At 35.0% G+C, this 15,469-nt stretch overlaps 1 protein-coding gene across 1 annotated transcript in view; it reads left to right on the top strand.

Annotated features, from left to right (window-relative positions):
- The first annotated feature begins 3,505 nt into the window (after positions 1-3,505).
- The window catches only part of LOC125051882, a 28,315-nt gene continuing 16,351 nt past the window's right edge, over positions 3,506-15,469 (top strand). Inside the window, exons 1-2 of the mRNA XM_047652496.1 lie at positions 3,506-3,678; positions 7,197-7,327. The gene's annotated coding sequence lies outside the window, so the exon portion shown is untranslated. The remainder of the gene's footprint in view (positions 3,679-7,196; positions 7,328-15,469) is intronic.

Below are 15,469 nucleotides of genomic sequence, written 5' to 3'. Positions count from 1 at the left end.
AGCAATAATTTCGACTTTTTAGGCTTCTACTCATAAACAAAGCAGAACCAATAGTAATATTACCCAATAGTAAAATTACCTAATAGTAATATTACACAATAGTTATATTACTCAATGGTAATATTACCCAATGATAATATTTACTGATTCTGCTTTGTTGGGGTTCTCAGACACAATACAACTTTGCGTGTTTCTCATATCCAAGATCCCAATACAAAAACAAAATACATTTCCTTTAACCAATGAATTCATAAATTAGATCAATTCAGCTAAATACGACTTTTAACAGAAATCTTAACGTTACCTCGCTTGAGATACGATTATTTATTTATTGCAATAAATGCAATATAATTAAAATAATTAAACGAGGAGGGAAAGGAAGTCTATTCCAGGAAACCACAGTAAGGACATTTTAGTATGAGCGCAAAGTGCAATACTACATTTTTATTTCCGTACCAATTTCACTTAGGGTCCAGAAAAGAGCGTACCAATTCTTGAAAGGCCGGCAACGCACTTGCGAGCCTTCTGGTCGTTAAGTCCGTGGACGTATCACTTAACGTCAAGTCCTTCTGCCTGTTTGCCTCCCGTTGCATAAAAAAAACAAGATATTCAATTTGACATAAAGAATGGACGAAACTATAGGTATGTTAACTAAAGCTGGCGGCTTCAACACATTTACACTTTGTGCTTGTGTAGTGTCTGTGAATAAGCGCGAGACGTGATGTCAAACTGAAATACAATCATAAATACATCATGAATAGACTGTCCGTCGTGTATGAGTGGACTAAAATGTATAGCATGGCAAAAAAATCATATTTTGAAACATACTGTATGTGAAATTGCATTAGTGTGAGTACTGTGAACCCGCCAGCTTTCGATAACCGACCTATAAGCAATTATAACATATGATTGTCTATGAAAAAAGGTCACACGAAAAAGTTTATACCAATGGAATTGGTTTTCTGTATTTGTGATCAGCCCTGAGCGCTGCGTCTGATCTAAGTCTAGCCAGGTCGGCGCCAGCGCGTCTATTCTTGGCTTATTCGGTGACATTGCAAGTATTGACTAAATATATCAAGGGTAATTCATGAATGATGGAGTGTTGGCCTAGTGGCTTCAGCGTGTTCTCATACCTGAGGTCGTAGGTTCGATCCCCGGCTGTGCACCAATGGACTTTCTTTCTATGTGCTCATTTAACATTTGCTCGAACGGTGAAGGACATCGTGAGGAAACCGACATGTCTTAGACCCAAAAAGTCGACGGCGTGTGTCAGGCACTGGAGGCTGATCACCTACTTGCCTTTTAGATTTAAAAATGATCATGAAACATATTCAGAAATCTGAGGCCAAGAGCTAAAGAGGTGGTAGCGCTTCTGATTTATTTATTTGATTTTAATTCATGAATAGAATAGTGGGGCATTGGGCAGACATATTTTAGTGTCTGGTTTATCAATTCCTTAAATAGATAAAAGTAACTTCCAATCCCTTCTTGCTGCTGGGGCTGAACAGTTTGACAAAGCAGGCTTCAACCCTAAGTCTTGAATCATAACAGTGCTTAGATTATTCTGTGTCGCAAAAGCTCGCGGAGTGAAGGTAAAATTTCTCGTGTTCAAAAATAGTCGTCGTATATCAGGTACAAAACTCTACGATTCCACTGGTTTTTAATAACGAAATAACAGACAAATGGTCTGTATTTCAATAGACACCATGCATACTACATGCCCCATTAGAAGGTTTATGTACCATTGGTTGCGGCCTATTATATTTTCATAGACATACAATTGCACTGTAACTGTTATAGAGAGAAGGTAAACGCAGTTTAATAAGGGATATTATGCCTTGGATGTTTTTTGGACACATTATTAGCTAAACTTAAATATCTATAGTTTATAAGATCATCAAGGTCACAAAATTTACCATTGATTATGTTTTACCAACATTTTACCACAAATACAAAATTTGTCTATTATTTTTATCCCACGAGATTGCGGAATAAAAAAATACGGGGCAATATGGTCAAAAGACTCTAGCTTGGCCGCAATAATAATTTACACCAATGACAATTAACATATCACTGTTGCCATGGTAACAAACAATGGCGACTATATGCAAGTATACTCTATCCGTAAGCTGTTATATCGATTTGACTAATAAAACTTTAAAGATTATCTATAAAACACGTGGGTGCTAAGTCTGCTTTATCGTCACTCCTCGTAAACAACTATTTCGAGCGCCATTGATAGATTGCGTCACTTGTTTTCTTATTTGTTTTATAAATATAGCAAAGGTTATCTTATAAGGGCGTCTGAATTTTTTGTATGAAAACTTAACCTTTAAATATAAAAATAACAATATAACAGATGTTTAGTTCCTTCAGATAAAATAATTTTCTTGTGTAGTTGGAATGTAGAAGGTCTTGTTGAATGATGTTAACAATAGTTATTAACATTATTAGGGTAACTCGAGTCCGACAACCTTTTATGGAATTTGGCTACCAGATTTTCCATAATTTCTATAGACAAATTTCATCACTGGTCGTTGAGGAAGAATACGAAATACCACCCGTATCACCTCAACGTCCGTCGTTCCACAACTGAGCGCTTTTTAAGACACTTTTTCCGGGCACCACCACTATGTAAAACCAGTTGCACACTGAAGTATTTCCGAACCTATTCGACTTAGGGTGCATTATGAATTCTACCAATTCCTAAAAGAACGCACCTGTAAGCCTTCTGGCAGTATCCATGAACAGCATTATCACTTAACATCAGATGACCCTCCAGCCTGTTTGCCCATTATACTAATTTTAGCAGAATTTGCTTGCCACTATGTTTCACCGTATGAGGATGTGTTATTTACGCACATACTAATACTTTTAGACATGGTCTCATATGCTCGAACGGTAATAATAATAATATTGAAGTCTTAGATTCAAAGTTTTGTCTTAGAACACAACGTTGTCTTTTCAGCGTTGTGAATCGTATACACTGATGACTAGATGTGAACAAACATCTTCCTACTAAAACATATACAAAGTTTGTACTTATTGTATATATGTTGTTCCAAATTCAAATATTAGTATAAAAATAGAAAAATAACGGTCTATGTATTTAGAAATATAAAAATATCTTACAACACATCGGAATAATGATCCTTTTGCTCTATTTTTATTAGCGGAGGTCTAATCCGCAGTCGTAGCCCGTAGCACGCTACGTAGCAGTTAAAAATAGACAGTTGATGTCATCCTTATAAAAATCCTTTGCGTTAATTTTAGAAATACCGCGTCGTACAGCTTTCTACTATATACATAGATACATACACCATTTCTATATTATGTGTACAGGATTTTAACAGGTAATGGAAGAAAACGTATGGAAGTTTTGAAAGGAAGCCTACTTGACGGTACATACATGCGCGTAGGTGTGTTTTGGCGGGTAGTCAGTTCGCATGCGCGGTCTAAGCCGTCCGCAGTCCTGCCACCATTCTTTAGTTGCACACTAACAATTGCCGCGTAAAGACGTGTCGAATTGTAACGAGTTCCACTAACAGTTCTTCCAGATAATTGTGATTTTAACATTGAATTTGGAGTTATTTAGAGTGTTAACAGCTTAAGAAGGCGGTAAAGTAGTTGTACGCGCTGAAATTTGTCGGGGAAAGTGACTAGGAGAGGCTTGAAACGGTAAACAAATAGGAAATGTGCTGTAGCGATTTTTGTGAATGAATTTAAGATGGTGGACGATGCGCGATTGTGGAGGCAGCGTCGTGCTCTTGTTTTATGGCCTTATGTTGAATATAGTTTTGATTAGAAGAAGGATATATAATATATATCAAAATAGATCTCCTTAATAATTCACCGTGATTAAATGAGGTGTCTAGTCTATTCTAGTCCATCGACACTACTTCGATTGATAAAATTTTATTCATGTACTGTTGCAGTTATAGCTTATCTTATCATAACTTTTACTTTCCAAATATTCAGCCTATATGAAGCAGCTTGCATTAATAAACGAAATGTATACAATATAGGTGGGTAGAGATTTGATTTACAATTTCTGCGTGCTTTGTCAATAATTTTTTTTTAAGTTACTAACTGTAAATCATTATAATATCTTGAAATTTTACGAATGAAACTATGATGATAAATGTATAGGACTGGATTTGTCAATATTACTCCAGATATGAAGGTTTACATTGGAAGATTTTGGGTATGTGTTCGTTCGTGATACGTACGCGTGTGTGCGTGCGATCGAAATGAATGAATGGAAATGACGTGGTTTGCGGCTGTTTGATAACTGTATGGACTTTATCTTATACCTGTGTACTTAAGAATCTCTTAGGAGCATTTTAGGAGAATTAGAATTTATAACAGTACTTTTTTAAATTTATTTTTATATAAATTAGTGCGAAAAACAATACAACTTTTTAGGCCTGGGTCTCAAATTTCTGTATGTGTTTCATGATCATGTGTCAATCTAATAGACAAGAAGGTGATCAGCCTCCTGTGCCTGACACAGGCCGTCGACTTTTTTGGTGTATGGCAAGCCGGTTACCTCACGATATTTTCCTTCGCCGTTTGAGGGAATATTGAATGCGCACATATAAACAATGTCCATTGAGGCACAGCCGGGGATCGAACCTACGACCTTAGGGATGAGAGTCGCACGCTGAGTCGTTTTATTACTCTTAGTTTTGCACTAACCACGATCATCAGACCGTCTGTCGTTCCACAACTGAGCATTTTCTAAGGCAGTTTTTGCCGCGCACCATCGCTATGTGGAACCAGCTGCCCACTAAAGTAATTCCGAACCAATTCGACTTAGGGTCCTTCAAGAAAAGAGCGTACCAATTCTTGAAAGGCCGGCAACGCACTTGCGAGCCTTCTGGCAATGTGAGTGTCCATGGGCGGTTGTATCACTTAACATCAGGTGAGCCTCCTGCCCGTTTGCCTCCTATTACATTAAAAAAGACAGAACACCTAGGTGAAGAAGAAGATAATGTACACAGTGATTAGGCCACCTGTTCTTTTTTTGGCTGTATACTTGATATTACGCACTCAAACCACGCACCTTTAGATCAGAAAAGCTTTTACTATTATAACTAAAGTCTTTCGTCTCTTTCTATCAAATTTGGTTTTCGCTGTGTTGACAAGAGACAGGTTTTCATAAGTTAAATCGGTGCAATTGCTTTTTTAGCAATTGGCTAGATTATTTTTAAGAATCCATTAACTAAAACTTAAAATATCTTTATTCATATAGGTAAACAAGTACACTTATGAAAGTCAAAAAAGAAGTTAGTTAATTCAAAATTTACATTTACTACCAGTTCGCAAGTCAAGGGCTTAGAGCGGGCAAAAAATTTTCCGCTACTCTTTTTAATCGCTAAGTTTTGAATCATACAAATTGTTTGAACTGGAGCAAATCAATCAAGATCCTTGTACTTGTACTTTCATAATGCATGGGGCATTAGGATCATTTAAGTATTCATCAAATTTATAAAAAGCTTTATTGATTAATTTACGTTTAACGAGAGCTTTGAATTTATTTAGTGATAATTCTCTAATTTCGCTTGGGAGTTTGTTGTAAAAACGAATACAATTTCCATATAAGGAGTGGTTTATCTTCTGGACGAGCCTGGTTGGGCGTACACTTAAAATCACACTCAACATGTATTAATTAACTATACACAAATATACTTTTATCGGTCTTTGCACAGCTTAATTACTCCCTTCATTATAGAAAATTTTACGGTTAGTGTGTTGAATAAACAATATAAATTTTAAGTATCCAGCGTAGTATGTGTATGTGTACGTAGAACCGTAAGATAGTATTTCGTGGTTATCCGGCCTCGGCCAAAAGTAGATTTACACAGTACAGAGAGAATTAAATGCTAATTATCAATTGAATAATAATAATTTAAACAAAATGATAATTCAACTAATTTCAATTAAGTGTAATATAATTCAGTTTGAATTTCATTTTCGCTATTCGCTATAGAAGAAAGGCATAATTATAATATTTTTTAAAGAACTGGGCAAACGGGCAGGCTCATCTGATAAGTGATACCGCCCATGGACACTCTCAATGACACAGGGCTTGCAAGAGAATTTCCGGTTTTTGCGTTTATAAATGTTCTAATTAAAAATGTCACGTTGCATTATGCTTTGGATTAGATAGTTCTCCGTTGCAAACCTTTATCCATTTAATCTACATTCTTTATGAAGCCTTTAAATCTCATTTGTACAATTTATGTATGTAATGATGTATATCCAGTAACGATAGGAAAGACTATACCTATAGGATGTATGAAAGTATACGATTCAGCCCTGCGATTCTGTAACTCACTTTTCGAACTCACACAGCGGTTTTCGCATCGGCGGTCGCTCTCAAATCAGTCGTGAAGCAGTCATTTTATGATTTGGCATTCTGATAAACAATAAACTACAAGCTCCCACCTTTTCAGAATGCCAAATCATAAAATGACTGCTTCACGACTGATTTGAGAGCGACCGCCGATGCGAAAACCGCTGTGTGAGTTCGAAAAGTGAGTTACAGAATTGCAGGGCTGTATTCTAGATTGAAGCAAAGTGCGTTGACGGCCTTTTAATAACTGGTACGTCTCTTGAAGGACCCTAAGTCACATTGCCCTACTTCAGTGGGCAACTAGTTCCAAAATACCAAGAAAGACAACCACTGCTGGACATAGGCCTCTCTCTTAAATATCCAGTATGTGAATATGAATCCTTAAATATCCAAAATTGGATTGAAGTTGGTTGCGATCAGTGGCGTAACAATAGGGTGGCAGGGCTGGCAAAATGCCATGGGCCACCAACCCAAGAGGGCCCCTGCCCAAGATATATTATGGATAAATGTGAAGTCTCCAATACGCATTGGGCTAGCGTGGGGACAACAAACCATTCCCTCTCGCCTAAGAGAGGAGGCATTTGGCCATTAGTGGGACATATACAACGTGTAATTGAGTACGCTGAAAATCTTCTCTTTATTAAAATTAACCTGAGAACAACGCGAAGATTTTTACTGATAGGGCTCCAAAAAAGAATTTGCCACGGGCCCCAGATGGTATAGTTACGCCACTGGTTGCGATGTCAAAATAAAGAAGAGAGCCATGAGATAGTGAATAAGATAATTAATGATACTTACTTCCTAAGCACGAACTAAAGTTAAACAATTTTCTTTACAGAGCCGAGTGTTATGCCTCAAGTGTCGTAAATCAGCGATCTAAGCCAATGCAAGCCAGTAGCCGTCATTGCACACGTCATACACTATGACTGGATCGATACAACATCGAAACGACCTCAGAATATGATAAAGGTATGTTAGAATTTTAAACAAGGCATAAATGAGCTCGGGCTAGTAAGAGAAGTTGTGAGAAAGAGAGTGAAAATTCTCGTGACCAGCGGAATTCACTCAGAATTGCTCCTGTCCTTGTTTGGTTAATTTTCATTTAATTTATTTATAAGTAATCTCACAGCTACACTTATCTATACGAGTATTATAGAAGAAAACACTTAGACAATATAAAAAGCCAAAACAGATATCATTGATAAAAAAAGAAAACTGAAATGAAATATTAAACAAACTACAACTTAATATTTAAAAAATTGTTACTACTGATAAACAAAGTCAAAGTTTTCCCGCTTCTTATAATATTTCCTCAAACCCTCTTGGGTAACGTGGAAAAGTAAGTTATTTATTTATAGCTGCAATAAGTCCATACATAAAAAATATACAAATAAGAACCAATAGGGGCGGGGCGGACGAAGATAAATATGACAAAAAAATTACCTTAAATTTCAAAATATAGCAAAATAAGAATCCTTAGTTAACATTTAATTCAAAATTAATATTGTTTCGCCCTCAATTCACCCCAGAATCTGTTTGTTCACACTTTGTTGTACGTAGACATTAACGACAAATTTATTTCTTCGTGTGCTTGTAACATCTTGAACTGCGGTACTTTTATAATAATAATAATAAAGCCACTTTAATTCCATACTGTACAAATTAGAAATGAAATGGGTGTTAGTTGTTGTTATTTCCATTACTTAGTGTTCTGCAGTATTGACTCCTTTTGCTTCCACCATTTATTTCTTTGTTAGGAATTTAGGAATTCTTTATTCATTTACTTCTAATTAATTTGCGATTTTTTAAAATAAGTGTTGTTTGATGATTTGCTATTTTAAAAGAGTACCGAGAGTTTTTTACGCCGGCTTTTTCTCTCGGCCCCTCTGTCTTCTTTGCTGATGAGTAGGGATGCCTACAAATTCAAATTTAATGACGTGGAATAAGTGATACATGTATCTTATGTTCCATAATGAACATATTTTTAATAAACATATTTTATAGTTAACTGAATGATTCAAAAATAAAGTCTGAAGTACATCATTGTCCTATGGACCAAAAATAAATTGTTGAACAATATCATAAATGTTAGTAATACATTATTATGTATTAACCGAACATCGACGCTATCAGACAAAACTTCAAAAAGAACTTGACAATTGACATAAGTGACAGTTGGCTTTCATAAACAAAATGGCCATAAACGTTGAGTTATACTATTACTAATGATTTGTAAAATTAGACGTTTATTTCTCTTCTACTCGTATTGGAAGATTCTAGAAGAAATACTTAATGTTACACAAACAATGTATAATATTTAATCGCAATTGGGTCGTGGAGATCCGGGCGCGAAGCCAATTCTGTCAACGGCACGCCCGCCAAATTTGTTTCTTACCACTTGTAACTTTACCAAATCGCCAAACTCCGACCGCTTGAAATATTATTTTTTGTTGAACATGTTCCAATTTCGAATTTTATTGTTACTTCGAGATTTGGAATTAAGCCGAAAACTTCATTTCTTAGTAGTTTTATTACACTGCATACATACATTACTACCAGCCCTGCGATTCTGTAACTCACTTTTCGAACTCACACAGCGGTTTTCGCATCGGCGGTCGCTCGCAAATCAGTCGTGAAGCAGTCATTTTATGATTTGGCATTCTAAAAAGGTGGGAGCTTGTAGTTTTTTGTTTATCAGATCAGTTTCAGTATCAGTTTATTTGCGAGCGACCGCCGATGCGAAAACCGCTGTGTGAGTTCGAAAAGTGAGTTACAGAATCGCAGGGCAGGGCAGAACTCAGTAGAAATGTGCATCTGTTTTTTTTTATATTTTTTTATAAGGGCTTAGGTATCGTTGCTTACTTCTGTAACTGCAAACGCAACCCAAAATTTCCTTATGTTTCATTTTTATTAGCCAATTAAAAATGTATACATGAATGGTACAAGTGTAAAGAAGAACTATTATCACTTGTACCACCCATTGCTGGTTCAGGGTGTAAAAGCAATTGCGATCTTCAAGAAAAAAAATGCAGGCCTAATTTTAAAGAACAAGAACAAAAGCTATCGGTCCTGCGACTTCATTCAAAAGTTGAAATTATAAATTACTATCCTGAACTACACTTATTATTGTCTATCACATACCTAATAAGGTTTTTAATTATTGAAAAAAGACTAGTTTTAAAGAGTTTTTTGTTATTGCTTTTTTTTACAGAATAATATAATCTAAATCATGGTATATTACATTTGAATACCACTGTGGTTAGAATTAAAGTAACAAAAACATGACTTGTTGGGAGCGCGAAATGCATATAAAATTTGTTTCATGTTCCTCACATCAACACTAAACTATGCATAACATACAAATACCAATATGTAAGCCTTGACTTGTATAGCCTATCGTGAAATATGGTTAAAATGAGTATTAACAATATCCATAGCGCAAAATCACCTTCACTTTACACCATCACAAAATGTTTTGAATAATATTTCTTGTTTTTCCCTTTTGTAAATGTTTGAATCTTTTTGTAAAAATTATGTATTCCATCTTTGTCTATATTTTTAGTGTAATTGTTTATTTTTATATATTTTTTGTTAGCTGTAGGATTACAAAATAAATAAATAAAATAATTCTTCGAGTTGTAAATGTTTACTGTAAATTGTTACGATTGAACCGCTAACGGCTAATTAAATAGACAGTGTATATTAGCCTAACTGGGTTCTGTAAATAGCGGAATGTCATGAAAATGTAGTGAATTTCGCTTATTTTAGATACAAATATCGGTTGGAACTGCCTATTTATTGACCGCTATTTTAGGTGCACAGCTGCGGCCTATATATATTTATTTGATGTCACACCTATTATAGAGATACTAGATTACGCCCGCAGTTTCGCTCGCGTATATTTCCTGTATTTTGTCAAGATTTTTTTCTACAACTTCAAAAGTATTCAGACTATTGTATAGTTCCTCAAGGGGTTCCTCAAAATAATAAATTTAAACTACATATACCGAACCAATTCGACTTCGGGTCCTTCAAGAAAAGAGCGTACCAATTCTTAAAAGATCGGCAACGCACTCGCGAGCCCTCTGGAATTGAGAGTGTCCATAGGCTGCGATGACTGCCCTTTTTGGGCGTCCCATAGGCTCGTTCGGAGGGCATTATTTATAAAAAATAATAATTGTTTTATACTAGATAATATATGTGCGAAAAGACAACCGGCGAAGTGGTTATTTGCTTCGCGTCCTTTTATTCATTCACAAAAATTATATAACATTTGTTCTTAGTATAAGTAGATTATTATTGAACTATAATGACGTGTTAGTGTTGTCAATAATAATAAAAATAATTTATTTTCTACCATATAAGATTTGCAATAAAACAGAAAAGGTGATTCGCCACTACTGCAACCTCAAATCTCACGACGGCTCGCGTCACGGACTCTACCGACGTTTTGGTTTGAGCAATATAGCGTTTATATTTGCAATAACAAAAATTAATCATCAATTACTTAATTAAATTTTAATTTAATGTAAAAGTTCTAGTATGATCATTCCTAAGATATTAATAACCAGCTCTCTGTAGTAATGATAATAAAATTAATGGTTAAGAATCTCTTTGAATCAACCCTCGTAGGGACAAGTAAAAGACGCGCGTAACGGTCAAATGTGACGCGTAACCGAAACATGTGACGCGTAACCGAAAAATGTGACGCGTAACGAAAAAATCCCGATACAGAAGTTTCACTTCAAAAAAACTTTGTAATATAGTTTTTAAATCTATGGAAAGTTCAAGGCCTCAGTAATATACAAGCTTTGTAACAGTGACCTGCACACAGAGCCTCTAAAAAGTAATTTTGTCTTGTCTGAAATTTCGCGAATCGCTTTTCCTAAGTCAGTCAAAGACTTTGCGCGCCGTAAAATTGTATGCAACTGTTTATTTTTAAGCCAAGAAACGGGCTTTTCCAAATATGTCTGTGTTCAATGTAGTTCTAACCACAAAGATTCACATAAACACAAGATTAAGGCAGAAAATTATATATTATGGAGAAAGAAACAGAAAAAGGGGCCATGTGCTACTTAGTATAAAGACGGTATCATACTTGACGAAGAATACTTACATTACAAAATCGTGAAAAAGATTTTTCATGATTTAATTTGATATCTGAGATATATTATGAGCAGTGTTGGTCTAGTGGCTTCGGCATGCGATTCTCATCCCTGAGATCGTAGGATCGATCCCCGGCTATGCACCAATGGACTTTCTTTCTATGTGCGCATTTAACATTCGGTCGAATGGTGAAGGAAAAATCGTAAGGAAACCTTGCCTTAGACGCATAACGTCGACGGCGTGTGTCAGACACAGGAGGCTGATCACCTACTTGCCTATTAGATTAACAAATAATCATGAAACATACAGAAATCTGAGGCCCAGACCTAAAAAGTGTAGCGCCATTGACTTATTTTATCTATTGGACCGTCAGTTTACTTCTTTTTGACTTTGACAGTTTCGGATTGACAGATCGGAATGTCGATATTATAAAGAATAATTGTTAACGTCAGCTCTGCCTATTTGGGGTTACCGGACTTTACTATGAAACATAATCTTATATGACGTCACGGCCCACCTTCATTGATAAGGTGACCGATGGGCTTACATCGATAAAGAACGTGAATGGACAAAGGTGGGCCGATGTCTTTCATCATGAATGAATTGTATTAAGAATATCCACAAAGTGATGTAATTCTTTCATTCGTCACTGAACTCCAAGCACCTTTTCATAATCCGTATTAAGTATTCCAATTTTAATGTTAATTAGATTAAAATTATGCACCTAAATTTGAAACTTTATAAAACCATTTTTGTAAAACAAAACACTGTCGAGTCAAAATGGCGGAATTTTGTACGCATTAACCTTATACATTTGCTATAAATTTGTTTAATTAAAATGGCATGGTTCGGTGTCAAAACGTTTAAAGTAAAGTTTAAAGTTTTTGCCAATTTGTGAACCCAAGACATCCAGATCATACATGTAAATTAACTATGGCTATTACTAAGTGCCGCATACCTGAGGAACCAGCTGCCCACTGAAGTATTTCCAAGCCAATTCGACTTAGGGTTCAAGAAAAGAGCGTACCAAATTTAAAAGGCCGGCAACGCACTTGCGAGCCTTCTGGAATGTGAGCTTCCATATTACTTATGAGCCGTTTGCCCTGTTATATATATATATATATAAACCAAATTTAAAAGGCCGGCAACGCACTTGCGAGCCTTCTGGAAATGTAGCTTCCATATTACTTATGACCCTCCTTCCCGTTTGCCCTGTTATATATTTATACCAAATTTAAAAAGCCGGCAACGCACTTGCGAGCCTTCTGGAAATGTAGCTTACATTATGACCCTCCTGCCCGTATGCCCCGTTATATATTATATAAACTAAGCCTCAAAAATATTCGTATCTTCAAAATGTGATTTAAATTATTCTCCCATCTCAGATTAAATATCCTTTTTTACATAATTATTCTGATTTACCATCATAAGCCAATTTCTGTTTTAAAAGTCCATTGTATCCCTAACCGCAGTAAGTTAAAATTAAACTGCGAAACTTCATAAATAACAATAAGTAAGAAATAATTCGTTATGACCTAAATATGTTGAACGATCTACAAACTTTGTACAGATTTCTGGAAGGTTTCCAAACATCAAACTAATCTACATAGTGTGCCATATCTTGTGAAGTATATATACCTTAAATGTATGATGGATAATGTTACCCGAGAAAGCGGAATACTACTTTCATGAAGGTTCGTTGGTAAACTCTTCATAGAACACTTTATGAAACCCGGGATCTCAGTCGTAATTGCTACGAGCCTTACGGGGTTTTCAGGGCATTGGTAGGCTTCAATTAATTAAAAATTCATAAATGGAAAATGAAAACAAATTTAAAAAGTTTGCTCCCTTTAACGCTGGCAGCATTTCCTCCCTGTATTGCGATTTATTTATTTGCTCAACGGTATTCCTACAGCTACTTATTAAACAATATTATTACAATAACATTGAATTGGAATACACATTTAAACATACACAAAGCACAGTTTCACCTATACAAATACAAAAAAATATACAAAGAATATATGTATTAATAATAAATTCTAAGTTCTAAGATTTTCATCGTTCATTATAATATATACCTATTTAATTATACAAAGGAAGAATTTTTAAATTATTTAAGTTTTTTTAAATTATTTTTTAAACATTTTTTAGTTACATTAAATATATCTATTTGCTGGTACATGATACATGACTGAGTTACGTAAATAGTTTGTATTAGACCGAAGAATTTTAAATAGTTGGGTTTGCCTTGTATTGTATGTAGAAGGGGTGGAAAATTGTATGAAGAAGGGGTAGGCGATACTTATTCGTTAAGGAAAGCACCAGCTCTGGGGTCACCGGTACTATCTAAAAGGCGCCAACTTAAATCTTTAATTCATATTGGTTTCAAATTACTTTTTTTATCACATTTTCAATCCATAGGCAGTTGAACAGTCTTCTGTGCCTGACTGTTTATTTCATCTTACGTATTGTTGATTACGCATATAGATCTCGAACGCACTAGTGCAAGGTTCGTACGATTAACACTAGCTAACACTGCTATGCTTCTCTTTTCTGCTGAGTCGAAGATGTTTTGACATTTCTTATTCTGTCAAATCATTAAGAACAAAAGTAAGTTTTCCTAAAAATATGAATCATTCAAAAGTGTATCACAAAAATGAAACTAAAACCAACGATAGTTACATTTAATTTAACAATACTGGCTCACACTTTTGTACTCACTTGACACTTCTTCACACACACAGTGTCTACTTGAATAATTCATATTTTATGGTTTGCTATTGATCCAGGATAGTGCATACACGTAACATTTATTAGTTATCTTTGTTTTTAATTTATTTTATTTGTTACTAAAGATGTCATGTGGAACATGGTGTAATGATTGCAGCTCAACGTTGTGTCAAAAACTTGGCGATTAAAAAGAGTGGCGGAGAGTTTATTGCCAGTTCTTCTCTTCCGTTCTACGCCCTTGATTTGAGAACTGGCAGTAAATGTAATATTAGAAGCATTTTATGTATATTTCTTTTTTGACGTTCATAAGTGTACATTGTGTTACCTACATGAATAAATGATTTTTGACTTTGACTATGGGTATAATAAATATAATACTAAGGAAATCAATAAAATTCCCAAGAAGTGAATGTGGATCAGTGGGAGTAGAGAGGTCACCGCAATGCGCGTGCGGGCCTCGCCGTTCGTTCACCCGCGGGCCATCTGCAGCGATGCACTGCATCCTACAATAGCCCTAATGCCAGGCAAATGTCACTCAAATATAAACTCATCAAAGTCTTTGTTTTTTGGTGGGGATTATTGACAGTGAGATTACGAGTTAAATTAAAAAAAAACTCATTTGTTTTTTTTTTTGGAGTCTATGGTCTACCCTGTAGGCGATCAATGTGTTATTTGGTCGCCAATACCATAGATAATTTATTCCTCCACAATAAAAATAAAAATCAAACAGTCTGCATGCAACGTCTTAATAGGATAAATATATATTGGATCCCAAATGCAATGAGAGCACGACGTTTTCAAAACTGCTGACCCCATATTGGCTCCAGGTGGGGCTTGTGTTGGAGAAAAATGGTATTTCTTGGAGTAATAGGCCTTCCCCAAGAATTACCATTTTACTCACCTATAAAGGAAGTTTCTACTAATTTTTTACTTATATTTTAATAAATATTTATTGTAACAAAATTGTTTGAACAATCATATTAGTAATATTTTTAGTAAGAAATTAAAGGATTTATTATTTAATTTATTTAGTTTTAGATTTAGATTTCGATTAAGAAAAGAATACTTCACAGCAAAAATATCTTAAGTACCTATTATTATTAGTGGCTTTATTTGTCTGGATTTTATGATTATCATAACATAATAACTTAAAACGGCAGCTCACTGTAGCTATGGATTAAAATAGACGCCTTTTTATACAATCTTAAAAATATCCATAGAAATTGAATAATATATGAAATTATACGTTCTTTATTATATGCGCAGATTCCC

This window comes from Pieris napi, chromosome 8 (genome assembly GCF_905475465.1).
Source record: "Pieris napi chromosome 8, ilPieNapi1.2, whole genome shotgun sequence".
NCBI classification, from domain to species: Eukaryota; Metazoa; Arthropoda; class Insecta; order Lepidoptera; family Pieridae; genus Pieris; species Pieris napi.
This window is presented reverse-complemented; position numbering and strand designations above follow the sequence as displayed.